At 41.3% G+C, this 14,418-nt stretch overlaps 1 long non-coding RNA gene across 1 annotated transcript; it reads right to left on the bottom strand.

Moving 5' to 3' along the window:
* Positions 1–2,831: 2,831 nt before the first annotated feature.
* On the bottom strand, positions 2,832–9,590 carry LOC143768373 (uncharacterized). The gene is made up of 3 exons (XR_013213832.1): positions 9,474–9,590; positions 5,396–5,464; positions 2,832–3,060 (listed from the first exon to the last, which is right to left on the bottom strand). It is a non-coding gene; the product is annotated as an uncharacterized LOC143768373 (long non-coding RNA).
* Positions 9,591–14,418: the final 4,828 nt, after the last annotated feature.

Genomic DNA, 14,418 nt, shown 5'->3' with positions numbered 1-14,418 from the left:
CAGTGCAGTCAGGATGAAGCAGTGAGAAAGGACAGTTTGCCAGCCGTGGGGATAAGGCTGCTATGGCAGGAAAGGGTCCCAGGCTGGGCGGCATGCAGGCGGTCACCAACATGAATAGAGACCAGCCTGTGGAGGATCTGGGGTCTATGACCAGGGCAGGTGAATCTGAGATGGCAAACCTGGCACTTTTTCCTATTGAAGCCGAACCAGGGGATGGTAGGAAGCTGGTGGCCCTAAAGGCATGGACGGGACAGGGATTGTCCAGAAGTACAGAGATTGCCAGGAAGAACAGATGTAGCTGGGAAGACAGAGAAAGCTTGAGAGATGCCCCTCTGTTTACACTGTGCTGCGTGTGTGATGGAAACTCTACTGCTCAGTAAAGTTAAACTGTTATAAAAGGACATTGTCTCTGAAGTGGTTTGTGGAGCTCGTGGATCGGGAGCCGGAGTGACAGAAGCCGAGGGGACTCTGACAGTAAATATGAGTGTACTGCTGCGCACACTGCACATGCAGCAGAAGGGACATTGCATTTCATCTGTGAGGCGCCAGGGTGTGGGAACACTACAGCCCATTGCCACGACTACCACCCTGGCTGCCTTACAGTATCACAGGTCCAAATAAAATAATAAGCCTGGGATAGCTAGCCTTTTAGGTCGAGGTTGGCACCAAAGTAAAAATTAATATGTGAAGAGATATGCTACAATCGCTGCACTGGGATGCTAGAACAACTTCCTGATGCGAGTACCCCTTAGATCATTAGTACAAAAAACATTTTTGCACTCTTGTGGCCTGCCTCCATTGGAACTACACCATTGCTGCATAAATAAAAGGTTTGCAATAAGTTTAAAAGTTTTGCTTTATCTCTAGGTGATTATTGATCGTTGGGGTCCAACATCTGGGATCCAAATCGATCCCCAGGACAGAGCTTGGCTATCAATGAAAAACAACATGGATCCAGCTCAAGGAACAGTTGCGAAGCTACAGGAAACGCATTGATGCTGCCTGTCATGTGTAGAAGCCTTGTTTTATCCTCCATTTTGTAACGACAGAGCTTGGCTATCTCTGACAAACAGTGATGAACAAGGATCCAGCTCAACAAACTGTGAACACTTGTGAGGTCACTCGAAACGCATTAATGCCACCTGCCATGTGAGGAAGCGTCGTTTTATCCTCCACTTTCTATCCAGGTGAATAAAGACTATTCACAGTTTGTTGAGCTGGATCCTTGTTCTTCATTGATTGCTTCCACGCTCTGACACAGCATTCTCTGGGCTCCAAACAAGCAAAGGATATGACACATGGTGAGCTGGATTCAATTTACTTATCTCTGGCAATCCCTTACAGTATAAATAGAGTAGAAGTGAACATGTTTGGCCTAATCTCCGTTCAGAAGAGACTCTGGAAAACATAGATCACTAGAGGTCTCAGTGGTTGTACCAACAACGATTAATAAGTTAAAGGGGTTATCAGGCCTTAGGATATAAGTCTGCAGTCACTCTATGCCACTGCAGACTTGTGAATCCTCTCTTCTGCGCACCGTGCTGTGGCTGGGAGTGGCAAGCACATGACAGCAAGCATGTAATTTGCATCCATGCAGTCATGTGCCGACTAGACTTGTTCTTGCATTGAGTGAGTCTGAATACATCTAGTCGAAATGTGACCGGAAGTATGCAAATTGCTTTCTTGCAGTCACATACCCACCCGCTCCTAGCGGATATAGTGACTGCAAACTTATAGCGTAAGATAGGAGATCTCAGATAATTATCAACTTGGTATAAACCCTTTTAATGGTAGTATATGAGCAGTTATCTCCATATAAAACAGCAACAGCACTGGGAGGTACACTTAAAGGTGTTGTGTCCTTTCTGAAAATCCCAGTCCCAAGGCTTTACTCACCACTCTGGGTCCACCATTGAGGGTCTGCCACTGCTCATGTTGTTTGGTATTGCAAATTATGAATTCTGGATTTGCATCTGAATGTTCTTCCATATTTTTAAATAATCTATAATGTACTTTATTATGTATATTGTAATTAATACATTTATTGTTTTGGATTGCATTTTGGATGTCTTATTATTACTGTAGATTCAACAAATTATGGATTATAATAAACATATTGGTTATTTTCTTTACCACCACATTGTGAGGCACTAACAGAAGGCACCACACATGGCACCATCCAATGCATCACTGGCCCTGATATTTCTCGGAGGTATCACAAGTGTTTAATGCATTACGCTAAGTGAATGTTATGCGCTAAAACTCTGGTTTTACAGTCTACAGAATTGAGGTTCAATTATTTTCAGTACATTTAACAAAGTTACTTTTCCACCATTACTTATTTAACACACAATTTGATCTGCAGGGAGGAAAGCTGAGTTTGATGAATGTTAACACATCGTGTCACTAACCTGCCTTCACGCCTACATTGTGTTCATCATTAACATACCAGTCTGCTAGGATTGGCAATGAGAAAGTGGATGCGATATGAACTGCTCCCAGGAGAGGTCACATACACTCACAGGTTATGTGCCAAATTTACCAAGCTTAAAAATAACTCATTCACCGCACAGATACCAAGCAGAATATACAGTGGACTGGTGGTGCGACTGGTTAATATGCTCATCGGAAAATTCTCAGCTTTAGAGCATTCGACTCCTGATACATTTTCTTTTTGCTCTTTTGATCATGTAGAATTTGAAGTCACCGCAAAGTCTGTAAGTGAGGATCGTTCAGAGGAGTTACGGAATGATGGCGGCAGAACAGATGACCTGATCTATATTCATGCATATGTCTTAGGTTTCATGAAGTTACACAACTGAGCTTCAACATTGAGTAGTTTGTAATTGCTATACAGAAGAGTTCCATGGAAAAACTCTGGGGTGTTGCCAATTTTTAGATTTTTACGGCACCAAAGTTGTAAAGTCGATAGCATGGTTGGCCGACCAATGACAACATCTCCATGGTGTTTCTTCATGATCGTGTGGGTGGCAACTACACCGTATGTGAAGCTGTGGATGTCTGGCTCTGTACACTGGTTACTTCATGCTGAAGCAGATTCTGCATATAGAAAATTAGAAAATGTCCACAGATATTAATGCAGTTTCCTAATAAGTCATCAATATCTAAGTAATGGACAAAACCTTTCACCTAACATCATGATCCAGAGGAAGGGAAAAACTCAACGAGGCAAATGCTAATTGCCCCACATAATTGGAAAAATTCCTTCCCAACTCCACGTATGGCAATCAGACGTCCCATCAAAAAATCTAGTATCCATAACTTGAAATATATTTTTCAAGAAACTCATCCAGGTCCTTCTTGAACTTGTTTAGTTAATTAATCACTACAATAAGTTATGGCAGAGTGTCCCTTGGTCTCACTGCTTGCACAGTAAAGAATCCGTAGTCTCACTGCTCTTACAGTAAAAAACCCATAGTCTCAATGCAGGCACAGTAAAGAATCCATAGTCTCCCATCTCAAACAGCAAAGAACCCATAGTCTCTTTGCTCATACAGTAAAGAATCCATAGTCTCCCTGCTCACATATTAAAGAATCCATAGTCTCACTGTTCCTATAGTAAAGAATTTGTAGCTTCCCTTCTTATACGGTAAAAATATTCCAGGCTCACTACTCATACAGTAAATGATCTATAGTCTCACTGTTCACACAGTAAAGAATCCAAAGTCTCACTGCTCGTACAGTGAAGAATCCATAGTCTCACAGTTTGTGTAGTAAAGAATCCATAGTCTCACTGCTCACACATTAAAGAATCCATAGTCTCACTGCTCACACATTAAAGAATCCATAGTCTCACTGCTCACACATTAAAGAATCGTACAGTAAATTAACTATAGTCTCACTGTTCATACAGTAAAGAATCCATAGTCTCACTGCTTTTACAGTAAAGAATCCATAGTTTTTCTTCTCATACAGTAAAACATTCCTTAGTTTTACTGCTCATACAGTAATGAATCCATAGTCTCATTGCCTGGACAGCAAATAATCCATGGTGTCACTGCTTGTGTAGTAAAGAATCTATAGTCTCATTGCCTGGACAGTAAGGGTACCTTCACACTAGCGTTTTTTGCAATATGTCGCAATGCGTCGTTTTGGCGAAAAAACCCATCCTGCAAAAGTGCTTGCAGGATGCGTTTTTTCCCCATTGACTAACATTAGCGATGCATTTGCGACACATTGATACACGTCGCAACCGTCTTGCGACGGTTGCGTCGTGTTGTGGCGGACCGTTGGCAGCAAAAAACGTTGCTTGCAATGTTTTTTGCTGCGTCGAGAACGTCTTTTCCGACCGCGCATGCGCGGCCGGAACTCCGCCCCCTCCTCCCCGCACCTCACAATGGGGCAGGGGATGCGCTGAAAATCAGCATCCGCTGCACCTGTTGTGCAGCGCTAACAACGCTAGCGTCGGTACGTCGGCCCAACGCACTGCGACGGGCCGAGTACGACGCTAGTGTGAAAGTAGCCTAAATAATCCATGGTGTCACTGCTTGTGCAGCAAAGAATCTATAGTCTAACTGATCGTAAAGTAGAGAATTCATAGTCTCAATACTAGTGTTGAGCGATACCGTCCGATACTTGAAAGTATCGGTATCGGAAAGTATCGGCCGATACCGGCAAAGTATCGGATCCAATCCGATACCGATACCCGATACCAATACAAGTCAATGGGACTCAAGTATCGGACGGTATCCCTGATGGTTCCCAGGGTCTGAAGGAGAGGAAACTCTCCTTCAGGCCCTGGGATCCATATTAATGTGTAAAAGAAAGAATTAAAATAAAAAATATTGCTATACTCACCTCTCCGACGCAGCCTGGACCTCACGGAGGGAACCGGCAGCGTTCTTTGCTTAAAATTCGCGCGTTTACTTCCTTCCGTGAAGTCCCGGCTTGTGATTGGTCGCATGCCGCCCATGTGGCCGCGACGCAACCAATCACAGCAAGCCGTGACGTAATTTCAGGTCCTTCAGGATTTTAAAATTACGTTCTGGCTTGTGATTGGTCGCGTCGCGGTCACATGGGCCGGGACTTCACGGAAGGAAGTAAACGCGCGAATTTTAAGCAAAGAACGCTGCCGGTTCCCTCCGTGAGGTCCAGGCTGCGTCGGAGAGGTGAGTATAGCAATATTTTTTATTTTAATTCTTTCTTTTACACATTATTACATTAATGTTGTTTCGATACCGATACCCGATACCACAAAAGTATCGGATCTCGGTATCAGAATTCCGATACCCGCAAGTATCGGCCGATACCCGATACTTGCGGTATCGGAATGCTCAACACTACTCAATACTTGTACAGAATTCATAGTCTCACTTCTCGCTGCTCGTACAGTAATACATTTCATACTCTCACTGCTTATACAGTAAAGAATCACTATCTGTGCTGATAACTAAACCTTTCTTCTTTTGGATGTAGAGGATGTCCCCTTGTTATTGTTGCAATCCTAAGGGTAAAAATATCATTAGAAAGATCTCCGTAGTCTCCCCTCATATTTTTGTTCATTTTAATAAGAGCCCCTAAGAATTCATTTTCCAAGCTGGGTAGCCCTAAATTTGATAACCTGTCTTGGTTCTGTAGTTCACCCATTCTCCTAATAATCTCAGTCACTCTTCGATGCAACCACTCTACTTCAACTAGACTTTTGTATGTACAGTATATTGGAATTCAAAATTGTATATATTATCTAAACATGGTAATGACTTGTGTAGTGATAAAACTATGTTCTTGTCATGAATATCCCTACTTCCATTAATGCATCCATGAATTTATTTGCCTTTGCAGCAGCTGCCTGGCATTGGTCACTAAAGATGAGTTTGCCGCCCACCCATACACCCAAGTCATTTTCCGCTCCAATTCTACCCCAGATTGTATTATTTAGTTGCTACAACAATTCATTGAGCAGAGACTTTCACGTACGAAGTGCAACATTTGCCGACTCTGAACTGATTCCTTTTTTCATGTAATGTGATCAAATACCACTACGTACACCTGCAGCAATGATAAATGATATCCAGGGAAGAAAAGGGTGTGATTGCACAGATTGTATTTTTCTTTTTTTTTTCAATCTGTAAGGTTATGAGACATATCTAGGGAAGGAAACTATATAAAATGGAACAGATTGTTGCTTACTCCAGCCTAAAGTGAGGTCATGTCTGGTAGTTTTAATTTTGCCAATTGCAGAGAGCTAGAAATTCTATGGACGCATTACAAACAATTTACATAGAAATGTAAGTGCTTTTTCATGCATATATTTGCATTTTGGTTGAACGGTTTGAGCAAAGATATTCAATTAAGAATTTAATTTCTATTTATATGCAAATCATTCTGTTATACACATGGATGACTTTACAATTAATGAAACAACACATAAAAAGGCATATAGTTGTCTTGTTGTCTTTTTATTGATGTCAACAGTTTCGGATTTGTCTTTGTCTGTGATTAACCAATTAAATCCATTTCCTTAAATGTCTTCCCCACATTTACAGACTGATTACAGAACACTGTTAGAACAAAAAGTAGAGAATTGAAAAAAAGAACTTGCTGAAAGGGAAATTCTGATAAAACCTCAAAAAGGTTTTGGTGGAATTGAACAAAAACTTTTTTTGTATTCTGTTACCAATTCTTGAAGTGGTCCCTGTACATTCATACAACTGGATCCTCTGTGATAGATCATGTGATAAAAAAGACAATCTCTAAATCACTTCATTTAAAAATAATAATTTACTCACCAAACAATCTCTACAACTAAGTGTTTCCCTTTTGTGTAACTTTACGTTTGCTACCTGTCATCAATAGAGTTGAGAAGACCCATTGAAGTTCAGGTTCTGGTAGACGAACCGAACATTTTTCCAAAGTTCGGTTCAGGTTTCAGAATTTTGACCAAACGTGAACCAGAACCCGAACCCCATTGAAAACAATGGGGATCCGAACTTTTGAGCTAGAAAAAAAAAATCTCATTTCCATCGGAACTCCGGGAGAAGTCTGTGTTCGGCGTTTAGAACTGGAACCCCAAACTTTTAAGTTCCGGTTCGCGCATCTCTAGTCATCAAGCGTAATTCATCTCTCACAGCAGAGATTAAAATGAATTACAAGATGAGGTGAGGTTCTTTTCCTCTCTACAGAAAGTGGGTTTGGGTCTTTATTTTCTTCTGTTTTCCACTTTCTGGCCTTTCCTTACAGGAAGCAAGCCATTGAAAAATGGCAATAGCAATGCATTTTAGGAAATGATAGAAAGGAAATTCCAGCACCCATAGTGCTGGCAGCATGGGATGATCTGGATGTCAATACTCTATGAGCCATAGGAAAAGACTAGTGAGTATAATCTCCGCTAACTCCATACTGAAGTAACAATAAAAATGGCACTATGCTGCAGGAATGTAGGATTGCAACTTGGTACATGTAGTTCACCATGGTTCAACCTCCTATAGAAGGTAACATAGAAATATTAAACAATAAGCCGACCATACACATTAAATGGCTGTCAGTTAAACGATGCTTTGGCCTATCGGTCTGTCGACAGCCATCTCAGCTGTCTCTCTCATACATGGAAGGGCTTGCTCGGTCGAGCTCTTCTGTGTTCTCAATAAGAGTCACCGACACGATTGCCAGTCCAGAATTTGACATGCTCCATTGATATCCCCCGGAACCATCAGAGACAATTTGCAGATAAAGTAGGTGCAATGACATTGTGCAAGTTGGGGGTGAGGTTTTTTTTTTAGGATTCAAAATTGAATCTGTTTTCAGGACGTGCCAATATTTGTTAAGAATTTTTCTTATCTCATTTTGGGCTTATTAAAGTTAATAAATTTGGTTTTGTCCAGTTTGACCTATTTTAGACTTAAGCCAATTTTGATAATTGATTTCTCTAGTTATCACATTTCTCTCAATCTATTCTGTTGTATTTTTGATATGATTGTAAAGTCCTGCTTTATTGGCGTAATTCCTTGTTAGTCTTTTGTAATGACAGAAGCTAATTATGCAAATTGTCTCTTCAGAGAGGAAGAGAACTAGAACTCTAGTTGTCACATGACTTAGGATGATAGCCAAACCAGAATTTCAATTTGCAGACACTGTGTTTCGAGGTACTGCCCTTCATCAGTGCAAAGTGGAGATCTGGTTTGGCTGTGTGAGAGGCATCCATGTGACAAGGCTCGTTAAAGGGTCGACATTGACTTGTAGGATTGCTACCTTCCAATAGGTGGCACTAGAGTTCTAGTTCTCTTCCTCTCTGAAGAGACAATTTGCATAATTAGCATATTTCCCAGAGGAGCATTGCGGCTTTAAGTCTCCTCATCTCGGCATGCATAGCATGTCAATCTCTGTAACTTCTTGGGTAACGACAGAAGGAAAGCTTAACCATTGTTATAAAATCCACTATCAAATTCCAAATAGTTATTGGTGTCCACTGATTTTCAGCAAAGTTATTTGAGGAAAATGAATGTTCCTTATTATACTTTGGGTTCCCAAGAGACACCAAAGCAGAGTAAATATAAGATGCAAAAAAATAATAATAATACTCAATGCCCACCTGTTCCACCAACTTGGCAGCCTGCCATCCGGTCCTTTGCCCATCTACTATTCACTCCCCCTCCGTCTTGTGGGACCCTCACTCACGTATAAGCTGAGGGGGGCTATTTCAGCACAAAAAATGTGCGGAAATACTCATCTTATACTCGAGTATCTACAGTAGATATCATTTCTCCGTGGTTACGCAACAATGCTAACAAAGAGGCACATATCAACAATGTACTGAATACACTGAAAGGACAAAGTCCAGTGTACTATAAGTATGCTGTTATATAGTGGCTGCACACAAGGTCCCACATGGATGAAATGTATGAAATTACAGGACATGCAATTGTGTCAGAAGAGACCTGGTTGCGACAATAATAAGAAAAGGGTTTGCACTCTCTGTGACCATGCCTTGCGCCCCATGGGCAGAAAGATTATGCTTTTCTATATGTTTAGTGTGGTAGGACACATAAAACCAGTATCATTTCATATCAATATAAACACTGCGAAAACTCACAAAAATTCTTATTGAAATGTGCACATTGTAGGTTCAGGCGTAAGGCAGGGAAAACACAGGTGAGCACACATGGAAACAAGGTGTAAAGAAACACGTGTGAAACAAACCATAAAATGAATTAAACCTTAAACCAGGCATTTTGCCAGAGTTAGATGAATTGAGGCCTCAAATTTTTGGATTTGCCAGAATTCAACATTTTGGGAGAATCCAGAAGAAATCAATTTACTCATCTGTAATTATTAGACATGAGAAGGTCAGGCCAAATTCGAATTTGCCTGTATTGGTGTTTTTTTCTGGGTAATTTGATTCTGGGAGCAGTTATTCTTCTTGAATTTGATGTCCCTCATTATGCTCTGCAGTTTTTAGAGTCCCCAGAGCATAAGAAACAATATATGTAAAAAATTAAAAAAATATTTACTCTTACATCTTCAGATCTTCCACTCCTCACCATCAGCCATCCGATCCTTGTCGTATCTTCACATCACTTCTGCTTGGGCTGAAATCCCCAAGTCCTCATGCTGAGTCAGGACTTCTGGCTTTGATGGATCCATGAAGCTTCTGCACCTGTGCACACAAAGGACACCGCGCATTCTGTGATGTCACCACGCTATGACCTTTCGCACGCTTACACAGAACCTTCCAGGGTCCTCATCAAAGCACGAAATCTCAGCTATTGTGAGAGGCCTGGGGATTTCAACAACAGCGGAGGCGAACCGAAGGTGCAACCGCCATTTTGCTAGATTTGCGCATAATTGAATTACTAAAAAAATTTGCATCTTATCAAATAAGGATTTTTTGGAAAATTTTAACAAATTTAATTTCCACCCAAATTTATTCACTCATCTCTACTAATTATGAAACAAATCAGTACTTTTGCCATTTTTAAACTTGTTGGTGGTCTTGCCCTTTTTTTTTTGGTGAGAGTAATGGAAAAGTGACAAAAAGGTGCAGATTCGTGTACAGTAGATGTGTCTCTTGTGCAAAAAAAATACCCAACTTTGTGATTCCTGAATGTCCCCCTTTGTCCTCTTCTGTGATAAAAGTTAAATAAATATCTTATGTTTTTCTGTAGTTTTTCAGTCACACAAAATAACATCAGCATAGCATCTAAAGAGCTTGTCTGTAAAACGCTAAGCAAACTTCAAACTTACCAAATGTCGAGCATGACATAGGCAAATCCAGGCGTATCCTCTTCAGCTAATGAGAAAGCCTTTACTTGCATAAAGTTCCAAAATTATCGATTGCTTGACCTTTCCTGATGACGGCCGGGCATTAAAATACACTTAGGCTGCACTTATGCGTTTCGTGGCTTCATCAATTATATTTGTTTGTTTTTTTTCTTGCTTGAACAGTTTTCTTTTCATCTGAATGCCAATTAAATGGATCCACTTCAATTGCCATTACAGGGATTATATGATAAGTGAGGCCAAAGAGGTCTGTATAATACAAGGTAAATCCCAATGAAACATGAAAGGAGACATGAGAGCGCCATTCATTATCCTTGTGATATTTTCATAAGAACAATCGTAAAATGTGGAGGTTGGTTTACAAATCACTTTCCTATACACTGAGGATGTCACAGCTTCCATAATAAATTCCCTCCAGAATCTAAACTCCTGTACATAGAAGGACATGGGGAGAGGTGGATTAGGAACTCGGGGGGTCTCTGATGTCTTCATTCATTAGGAGCATGTGGGTTCTACCCATGGAGTTATATCAACCACATGAAAAAGAGTCTAACTGGTGTCTTTAAGGACTGCTGATCAGGTTAAGGCATAATAATCTAAGACATTGGATGATACTGAGGAGTCTTTTTTGATAGGCAATCATGTAATACTACATTAGTAGCCAAAATGGTTTCCTCTATTGATAACAGCTAATCACTGGAGTTAGGAGAAGGTGGTCCTATGGCTTTCCATTAGAAATTAGCTATCTTGTTGAAATATCTTCTTTAAAGTGACCCTATCAGAATGATTTTACTACTGATGCTAATGTAATGGTTGTATAACAATAATAAAAATCAGGAACAATTATGGTTGCACTCTCAGCAACCGGGAGTGGGTCCGTGCTGTAGGGGGTTTGCCGACACCAGTGCCTATTTCACCTGGATGTTCGTCCTCGGATGCACGTTCAGCTGAAATGATGCAGAGACCAGTCAGCTCCCTGCACCACAATATGCTCCACCGGCCAATCAGAGGCCGCTAACTGACGTCGGCTAGCACGTCATGGGCGGAACGTGGCAATGATCCTAAGCGCTGCCCTTGCCAGCAGGCCCAAGTCAGCTGCCTTCTTCTGCTCTGGCAATAGAAAAGGATGTTGTGCATTATGAGATCTGGGAAGGTAATAACAATTGTTTGTTTATATTTAGAATGTGCTGGAGAAGTACGAGGGACGTTAATATGTCAATGGGCTCAGGATTGGGGGGCATTATACTAGAGAGAAGCTCAGGATTGTTATAGAATGGAGCCAAAGCTGTAGGGGGCATTATTACAGTAAGGAGCCAGTAAATGGACATTATTACTGGAAGGAGCCTTATATGGGGACATTATATTTTAGGAAGGGGCCCAGGATGGGGACATTATGAAGGGGCCCATGATAGGGATCATTATGCTCGGAAGGGGCCTAGCATGGGGGACATTGTACCAGTAAAGGGCCCAGGATGGCGGATATTATAATAGGAAGCGGCCCAAGATGAGAGACATTATACCAAGAAGCGGCCCAGGATGGGAGACATTGTACAAAGAAGGGGCCTAGGGTAAGGGATATTGTTATAAGAGAGGCATATCATTATTACAGAATGAGCCAGGATGGGGGACATTACATCGGGGATAGTTATGCATTTTTTTAAAGGTTCTTGAATGCTACAAGGGCCCATACATCGGACCAACAAAGAGTTGGAGGCCCAGGTCCAAATATTTCACCGGGGCCCATCAGACTCTAGTTACGCACTGGTAAAATGATACCTAACTTGCAGTAATCCAATATGAGAAATCAAGCTGTGAAGCCACATGGACATTTACCTGGAAGTGCATTGGGGACATGCCAAAAATGTATGTGTGCTTCAACATGCCCAATGCACTTAGATGTGGCTTCATTTCTCAGCACTGACACATTGGATTACTGCAAGACAGGTCACATTTTAATTATTGTACTAGGCCCCATGCAGCCGAACCTTTAGTTTCAGCAGTAAAATCCTCCTGACAGATTCCCTTTAAAGTTTATAATTGCTATTGATGTTATGTTTACTGCTCATCCATAAGACTCCATTGGAGTGGATCATTGCTTATTGATGAGAATCCCGCTAACTGGGGAAACATTAAAATATATATATCAATTCTTTCATTAGAGAGTAATTAAATCTTTATAAGCTTTTTTCATATTTGAATGCCATTATCAAACAGAATAATGGGGTCCAGACTCTGAAAGCTCCACTGATCGTTCACAAAGCCTCCCAAGAGGTATTTAGTTCGGGGAACAGGAGCATATAGTTCCTATCAGAGAGCACATACAACCTGGAGTATGGATTCAAGGGAAAGCATAGGCCTCATAGACAAGCCCTGCTCTGGTCCAGCACCGCCATCTTGTTTTAACCACATCTTCTGACTGATGGGAAATCAGAGGTAACAGTCACAAGTTCTCAATCTAATTCTATGAAAGTGTAATTCTGGCCTCATTCTGGCCTCGTTCTGGATCTAATAGGCTTACATTGAGTTGTGACTTCACCCAGTAAATACTGGAGCAATCCCGCAGGTCACAACCTGCAGAAGTCTGACTGGAGCGGCGCCAATAAAAGATGAAGCCTATGCTTTACATTGAATCCATACTTTGTTACGTGTGCACGCTCCTATCTCCCTAGTGGCGCAACTCTTGTGGGGGAGGTGGGTGCTTAGCGATCGGTGAGGGTTTTGGACCCTGACTCCCATCAATCTACCTGGAATTATAATTGCATTCAAATATTAAAAAAATGCATAAAGGTTTTGTCACTCACACTGTGGGAAGACTAAGTGTAACACGAGGAGAAGAGGAGAAGGAAGCCCAAATACTAGGGAAAGGGGGAGAGGAAGATGCCTAGGTAGATCTAATAGCTCCCTGCCTCCCCTACCGCCCCTATATTGGTTCCACACCAATCGCCAAGCAGGAACCTAAGCCTTGTATATCCCTAGAGCTGGCCCCTAAATAGGGAAGGGGGATCAGCACTGGTCAGTCCCCACTGAACACTAAAGATAAGATGGAAGACAAACAAGGAGAAGCAACTTAACTTGAACAGACTCCAGAGAGATAACACCAATTGTCCTCCAGCAGCACCAGAGAGAAAGTAAGCTGACTGCTTTCACTCCATGCCTTCACAAAGAGAAAATGTGAATATCACCGGCGACTCCTTGAAGCAGACTGAGAATCTATAAACATCCAGGTCCAGTTGTGTCAATTACAGCCAGAGGAAGGTTGCCACTGGAACCAAAAGTCAGAAGGATTAAGAAGGAGTCTGCAATGCCAAACGCAGAGACCTTCTTCAGCCAGATGCAGAGCAGCTGTCTGTAGCATCTGACACACCCGTGACAGGTTTATTTACTCTTTAAAAACTTTATTTAAGCCACTGCAGGGAAAATGTAGTATCTAATGGTGGCCTGTCATATGAATAGTCATCCATGCAATAAATGTATGGGCCATGACTGCCAGATCGATAATATGTTTTTATTTATGATCTCTGTGATGTCTGTAAATGGGACAATGCAATGAGACAATTCCTTTAAAAGTATTCAGCAATCCTACAAAATGAGAATTAATTTTGTGAATGAAAGGAGTAGTAAAAAATCTGAAAAATATGGCTGATTTTTTTCCTTATACAAATAGCACCACATCTGTGTAAGGGTTATGCCTAGTATTGTAGCTCATTTCAATTAAAGGGAATCTGTCAGTAGGATCGACCCTCCTAAGCCATCAGTTTAGGCATGTGGGTCATAGGAAGGTGAATAAAATGATACCTGCAATTTCATATTCCAGAAAAATCCACATTTTTCTTAATATGTAAATGGGCTGTTCAGATCTGTGGCCCAGCCATAGATCTCTGTGAGTAGCTTATTATAAATGAAAGGGAGCATTATTTGTGTGAGACATGTAATGACTGACAGTCTGCTCTCCTGATCTACATGTCTTACATTGGTAATGCCCTCTTTCATGTAAAATAAGCTCTGGAGGCAGATTCTAAGGGAGATCTATATACAACCCATAGATCTTAACTGCTCATTTACATACTAAGAAAAATGTGGATCTCTCTGGAACAAGACATCGGTATCATTTATTCAGTTTCAGATTGTTTAGGAGGGTTGATCCTACTGACAGATTCCCTTTAAAAGGGGTTGTCCAGACTT

The sequence above is a fragment of the Ranitomeya variabilis genome, chromosome 4, assembly GCF_051348905.1.
Source record: "Ranitomeya variabilis isolate aRanVar5 chromosome 4, aRanVar5.hap1, whole genome shotgun sequence".
Taxonomy (NCBI): domain Eukaryota; kingdom Metazoa; phylum Chordata; class Amphibia; order Anura; family Dendrobatidae; genus Ranitomeya; species Ranitomeya variabilis.
This window is presented reverse-complemented; position numbering and strand designations above follow the sequence as displayed.